The 6,700-nt window shown below is 43.7% G+C and overlaps 1 long non-coding RNA gene across 1 annotated transcript; it reads right to left on the reverse strand.

Moving 5' to 3' along the window:
* Positions 1-2,381: 2,381 nt before the first annotated feature.
* LOC126984641 (uncharacterized) lies at positions 2,382-6,311 on the reverse strand. The gene is made up of 2 exons (XR_007737181.1): positions 6,169-6,311; positions 2,382-3,552 (listed from the first exon to the last, which is right to left on the reverse strand). It is a non-coding gene; the product is annotated as an uncharacterized LOC126984641 (long non-coding RNA).
* Between the last annotated feature and the right edge of the window lie 389 nt (positions 6,312-6,700).

Here is a 6,700-nt window from a genome sequence, read left to right on the forward strand (position 1 = left end):
ACCCTTTCTATTTCACTTTCTGTGTGTGTGTGTGTGTGTGTGTGTGTGTTTACAAGGGGAAATGAGAAGGGTGTGGGGAAGGAGTGGCAGAAGGGAGAGTCAGGTCAGGGCTTTGGTCAGGACCTGACCTGACTCACTTCTGCCCCTCCCTCCACACACCCTTCCCATTTCCCCTTGTGTGTGGGGGGAAGGGGGGGTGCAGTAAGGAGACAGGGTATTTGAGCGTACGCCCGTACCGAAGGTAAACGAGGATCAAGCCTCTACCTGTAACCCCTGAAACTACACCTCTTCCATCGTGAGTAGTGGGGGGGCTCTGGAGCTGCCCTGTGTAGGCCATTCGGCCTCTTGCAGTCTCCCTATGTTCTTATGTGTGTGTGTGTGTGTGTGTGTGTGTGTGTGTGTGTGTGTGTTCATATAATCTAATGGGGAAGGAGAAAGGGAGGAAGCGTGATAGAGTGAGAGATAAGACTAAAGATAAGAGAGTGTGAGAAAGGAGGAAACAAGGGAAGTGAGTGGAGGAAATGGGACGGGAAAAGAAGAGAGAGGTAGGGAGGGTCAGGTATAGGTGAGGAAAGAGGGGGAGAGAAAGGGTGTGAGTGGGAGGGAAAGAGATTAAAAGAGAGGTAGGGAGGGTCAGGTAAAGAGGGGGAGAGAAAAGATGTGAGTGGGTGGGAGAGAGATTAAAAGAGAGAGGTAGGGAGGGTCAGGTAAAAGTGAGGGAGAGAAAGGGTGTGAGTGGGAGGGAAAGTGATTATAAGAGAAAAACTGGGAGGGAGATGAAAGGAAAAGAAGAAAGAAATGAGAAGGAGAAAAATACGGAGACAGAGAGGGAGAAGAAAGAAAGGAAGTGGGGGAGGAGTGAACCAGGGAAAAGACTAACGGCGCAATAGGCCGCGACGGAAAAATATTAAAAAATAGCTTATTTTACCGCAAAATCCCGCGATATAGCGAAAAATCCGCAATACAGCGAGACCGCGATAAGTGAACCGCGATATGGCGAGGGATTACTGTATTTGCGAAAAACGGTATGTCATAGGGTCTGATATGGACATAGCTGGGCACGATAACAGAAAACGTTATTCCCGATAGCTGATAATGGAAAACCTTATCGGTGATAACCGATATTCATTAACTGGAGACACAAATATAGGCGATAACCGATACCCGATATAAATCCACAATTCCGATACTAGCTAGCGATAAGTCCGATAGGCGAAAACGATACTATATTGATATTTCAAATAAAAAAACATAGATGAATTCACATTTTCATTATCCGTATTTTAGAAAACTTACGAAACCTGAAAACCACACGTTGACACATACCTGTGGACGGTAATACTAGAAACGCCTGAACCGGTGTTGTGTTATTTTGCGTCCCCACCGTCAAAGCTGGCGCTTTTGTTTACAAACACTGGTCTCTCGTGAACTGTGCATGCTCAGACCAGCAAGCGTAGACCTGTACAGTCTCACAAAGCTTTTCAACCGTAATTAAGAGTTACTGGAAGGCTGAGTCAGACAAACAGTACCACTACCACCATCCCCGCTGTTTCCAGAACGACACTCTTTACGAGTTGTATTTATATGTACAGAGTGTGGTTCCTAAAACAGCGAGGATGGTGGTACTGTATGTCTGATTCAGCCTTCCAGCAACTCTTAATGTGTTAAAAAGCTTTGTGAGACTGTACAGGGCTACGCTTACTGGTCTGAACATGCGCAGTTCACGAGAGACCAGTGTTCGTAAACAAAAGCGCCAGCTTTTGACGATGGGACACCAAATAACACAACATCGGGTGCCTTCAATACCATGGCATGCTCACCAACGAATATGGAATATCAAATTTGAGGGACTGAATAATCATTTTTTGGGCAAAGTTAAATTACTTTTCTCTTCGATATATTGAATTTTGAGTCTAAGATAGAAAAATAACCTTGTGTTTTAATGTTGATAATCTAAGTATGAAATCTCTTCACCGAAGGTATTTCATACCCCGAAGTTTTTTCATACAATTCCGGGTGCCCGGGCCACGCATGCGCAGTAGGGAGGAGACAACTTTTTTTTCTGAGAGGCAGAAAAAAAGTAGCGATAATCGCTGGTTTGGTTACAAAAGCAACGAAGATACCGATATATATTTAAATAAGTAGCGGATGACCGATAATCCGATTTTGTTATCAGCGATAAAGTATCGCGATAACTTATCGCGATAACGCCCAGCTATGGATATGGATAGTAGTAAGGTATCATGATTAGATATTAGATCATTTTAATTGATATTTACTACTGTATACGGATTTATCTGCAGGGCACTCGGGCAAGCTGAACTTTGGCGCCCCGCAAGTAAAAAAATATAAAAAATTCACAAGGACAAAAACTGAACATGTAAAATGAAGAGTTTACTACAATATATATACAAGCTAAAGAAAACAGTTCAAACACGGCATCAAGGTTTCAAATCCTTTCATTAAGTTAATTAATATTACTAGGAGAGAGAGACCATTATTACTGTATCTACATTACTGGCAATATTCACACATTGTTACAGACGAACACCGAGTGGAGGATGGTTGAGTGAGAAAGTTTGAAGGGTTCCGTTGATCTTCTGGATATCTGTACTACTGCCTCAGCAGAACAGAGTAAGCTACAGAGGCCGTAGCACTTCGGCAATGAGTTACACCCTTGTCGGTGACTTAAAAATAAATCTATAATCAAACTCACTATGACAGGTAATGAATGCTGACAAAGTTTGCATACTGTATTCATAGTACAAAGAAAAGCAAGCGAATTAATAATATAATAAGTTAAAAACAAGTAAAACAAACACAAAAATGAAGCATTCAAATCGGTAGAGAATCGGAACAAACTGATGGTGGGTTTTTCTAGACCCTTATGGTATCTAGTGTTCATCTACTTTTCCTGTGGATAAATTACTGTTTTTAACAAACACTGTACAATAATATATTGTGTTTAAACAGTATTTGGACAGCTTGCAACAAATTACATTACTACTTATGTTTATATATGACTTACAAATAAAGCAACAATCAGTCTCAGTGGGACAGGTAACGAATGCTGACAAGTTAGCATATTGCATTTATGGTACAAAATAAAAGAAAGCAAATTAAGAATTTAATAAGTTAAAAACAATAAGAAACAAACACAAAAATAAGGCATTCAAATATGTAGCCTACAGAATCTGAACAAACTGAGAAGCATTTTAGTTAAATAGGTACTTCACACTTAGTTACTACACTGTGCACACTTATTCACTTCACCTGCACTGAGCTCTGTTTTTCTGCATACTTTGCTTTCACTGACTTGCTTTCCTTTTTCTTTTCTTCACTTTAGCTTACTCTGGTTTTTCTTTTGGCTTTCCCTTCTCTGTCCTTTTCTTAGTTTCCACTATTACACCTTTCTTTTTGCTCCTCTCATTGCTCAGTTCTTTTTTCCAAACACTGCACCAAAAACATTTTTGTCCACATCAACACTTGTGATGTGATGACGTTACACCATGACGGGGCAAGCTGACATCAGCCATAGGCTACTCTTAAACACTGGATAAAATGCAAAATACAAATAAATAACTTCAGATTGCATAAGTAATATTTAATATAATTCAAAGGTCACTAAAACATCATTAATCATTGCAAATAAACTTACAGATATGCAAAGTCTTATGGACAAGGACGATCACAATGCCCACGTCCCAAGCCGCACGCGGCCCACCTTAGGCAACATGTACAAGTAGACGGTCATGTTAATTTCCTTGTCCTTGTCAGTTGGCTCACCTGTGTTCGTTCCTTGGCCAGCAGTCTGTGGCTGGCGGTGTGCTGCAGGTGTTGATCACAGGGAAGATGCACGTGCACCAGTGATGACTGGACCTTCACAGACTACCTAAGTTGAGTGATAACAGACATTGGATGCCCTCAAAGCGATGGCTGGGGACTGCATACAGCCAGCCACACACTGCTGCCCGTGGAGCTTACAGCACACTTACTCAAGTGCTCCTTTAGTAGCAGTCTTTGGGTGGTGGCAAGTGGTCACCAGCCATCACTTGGAGGGTAGAGTGTTATCACTCAATTTATAGTGGTCTGTGAAGGTTGCAAGGTCTGCCTCGCCGAACCACTCATCTCAGCACGATCAGCACAGTCCATAGATATTTCAGGATGAGTTTCAAATCATTACATGTTTCCAAGTCGTCTTGACGAGGCCGATATGTTCGGAGGTGATGCCTTTCCTCTCGCTGTAATCCGCCATGTTGCTATACTTGAAGTTTTTTAACAGTACTATGAGAGCCCCTCACCTGTCTTAAATTTTTCGCCCGCCAAGTGCTCCAGCTCCAGCGCTTAGCCGCTCACCGCCATTTTAAGTAGAGGTCTTAACGATTCTTAGCCGTTAAGTGTTCGTAGCTATTCTTATAATTTTTGTGCATACGGAACCTGGTCACTATAACTACTGCGGGCAGACACACTTCTGAAGTGGGTCTTCATGTGCCTGGCAATGTCACGCTTTGTCTTAAAGACCTTTCCACAGACATCACACTTGAACTCTCTAAGGCCATAGTGCCTGAAGACGTGTTCTTTAAGGTGTGACGTCACACTGAATTTCTTCCCGCACTCTTCACACTCAAGATCTTTTACACCAGTGTGTGTAAAAGTGTGTATATCAAGGGTACTCTTCAGGCTGAAATTTTTCCCACATACCTTACATTCAAAGTTCTTTACACCAGTGTGTGTAAGGGTGTGTCTATCAAGGGCACTCTTCCGGCTGAAATTTTTCCCACAGTCCTTACATTCAAAGTTCTTTACACCAGTATGTGTAAGGGTGTGTCTCTCAAGGGCACTCTTCAGGCTGAAATTTTTCCCACATTCCTTACATTCATAGTTCTTTACACCAGTATGTGTAAGGGTGTGTCTTTCAAGGTGACAGTTGTAGTTGAATTTTTTCCCACATTCCCTACATTCATAGTTCTTTACTCCAGTGTGTGTGAGGGTGTGTTTATCAAGGGTATTCTTAGTGAAGAAATTTTTCCCACATTCCTTACATTCATAGTTCTTTACACCAATGTGTGTAAGGGTGTGTCTATCAAGTGTACCCTTCCGGGTGAATTTTTTTCTGCATTCCTTACATTCATAGTTCTTTACTCCAGTGTGTGTAAGGGTGTGTCTATGAAGTGTACCCTTCTGGCTGAATTTTTTCCCACATTCCTTACATTCATAGTTCTTCACACCAGTGTGTATAAAGGTGTGATATTTAAGGCCATCCCTTGAGGTGAATTCTTTTCCACACTCCAGACACACAAACTTCCTCTCTCCTTTGTTGCTGGAGTTGCCAGCAGCAAGTTGCTTCATCTGATGACCTCTGACCCTCCTGCCCCCTGCAGCAGTCTGCTCCTGCTTGTCCTGGCCACTCATGCTGCTGTCCAGCCCTGCAGGTGAAGCGGCCCCAACCTCTGCGATGATTGACTGTGTTGCTGTTGTCCTCGTCCTTTCCTTGTTCTCTGTTCCTCCACACAGACGTAGTGGGCAGCCTGTCTTACTGAGGAAGGTGGCCCCAACCTTTGCAGCAGCAGCCTTGGAGTGTGTTACTTACTTTGGTTGATTTTGCCTGTTATTGGCACAGTTAAGGTGGGTCTCCACTGATTCCAGGCACTTCCCCTTCCCCTGCTCTCTGGATGACTTCAGGCAGGGTGTTGTGGAGGCAGCTTGGGTAGCATGGTGTGGGTGGTTCATCTGATAGCTTGCTGAGCTACTTGTCCAGTTAATATATGAAGGACTCTACTGGTAACCCTGTTAGGTCTCTCAAACTTCTTGGCAAGCAGTTAAAGAGTCTGGTACCGGTCTGGTACCACAGTATATTGTCTTGTCTCTTTGGGTGTTTCCCTGAGTGCCCTTCACATAGCACAACCTTCCTCTTCTTATATGAACGTTCACCTCCACACCTACATCGGGCACTATTCCCTCGTTCTCTTTTCACCTGCGGGAAGTTGTTGTTGTCGTGCTGGCTCGGCCGTCAGTGCGGTGAACAGGAAGCGTAGTCACAGTCGTGGCAGCAGGCAGTTTGGGGACAAGGATTCTTATTTGTCTTCAATGTTTTGTGGGGCTGGTTAGGCCACGGGACCACGGCCTCTTCTTCTGTATCTTTTCTGGAGTGTTTTAGGGGCCAATTACTTCTTCTTTTGGAGTGTTTTATGGGGCTAGTTAGGCTGCGGGACCACGGCCTCCAGAGCCCCGTCAGTGGTGGATGCTGTCACTTCACGGTGGCGCCTCGGCGTTGTTGTTGTTGTTGCTCTTGCTCTTGCTGTACAGGTGACCCGTTGAGACTGGAACAAATGGAGGATGCAAGATTAGCAAGGAAAGTATACTTGTGGAGTATAAGAGATGGCAAATAAAAATATGAAATAATAGATGATAGACAAGAAGGTTAGGTAGGTGGGTGTACTGAGAGGATTGAGCAAAGGAAGAATGAGATGGAAAGAAAAAAACCTCGACTGTGGTAGGGAGAAAGAGGAGGTGAAGTGTGGTATGGTATGAGCCTGGGAAGCTCCTGGATCTTTTTCTTCCGTGCTAGAGCGCAGTGTCGTGTGAAGATGTGGAAGATACTATAGATGGTCTGAGTAGAGCATGATGTGACAGGGGTGTGGTGTGTGTGGTGTGGACGATGTGCACAGTGAATGATGTGGTGCAGGAATGCAGGAAGAGG

Source organism: Eriocheir sinensis, chromosome 57, assembly GCF_024679095.1.
Source record: "Eriocheir sinensis breed Jianghai 21 chromosome 57, ASM2467909v1, whole genome shotgun sequence".
In the NCBI taxonomy this organism is placed as follows: Eukaryota; Metazoa; Arthropoda; class Malacostraca; order Decapoda; family Varunidae; genus Eriocheir; species Eriocheir sinensis.